This window comes from Diceros bicornis, chromosome 13 (assembly GCF_020826845.1).
Source record: "Diceros bicornis minor isolate mBicDic1 chromosome 13, mDicBic1.mat.cur, whole genome shotgun sequence".
NCBI classification, from domain to species: domain Eukaryota; kingdom Metazoa; phylum Chordata; class Mammalia; order Perissodactyla; family Rhinocerotidae; genus Diceros; species Diceros bicornis.
In genome coordinates, this window is record NC_080752.1 from 43,618,503 (window position 1) to 43,618,950 (window position 448).

The window sequence follows — 448 nt, forward strand, 5'->3', positions numbered from 1 at the left end:
GAAATTGCAGAAGTGAGGAAACAGAGCACGCCACTGCCAAGTCACCCCCAGGAGGAAATGCCGTGACCCTAGGGCCTCTCCAACGGATGCCACGGGAACCTCCGAGTTGGGTCACCCAGGCCCCGGGCACTGCTCAGAGGGTTCTCACAGAGCAAGGGGCAGAGTGGGGTGTGGGCAGTGGCCACCATGCCAGGGAGCTGGAGTGAGAGAAAGAAAAAGCAAAAAGAGAGAGAAAGCAAGACGTGAGAGAGCGTGCACTTGAGAGAGAGAAACTGAGCATGAGAGTGAGGAAGAGGAGAAATGAGTGACAGAGAAAACAGAGGAAGAGCGGCAGAGAGGGAGTCAGGAAAAAAATGAGAGATGGAAGGAGAAAGGTATATGGAGAAAGACAGACAGATGTAAGCAGAGAGAGAGCAGGAGAGGGAGGAGGAGATATAAGGACAAAAAT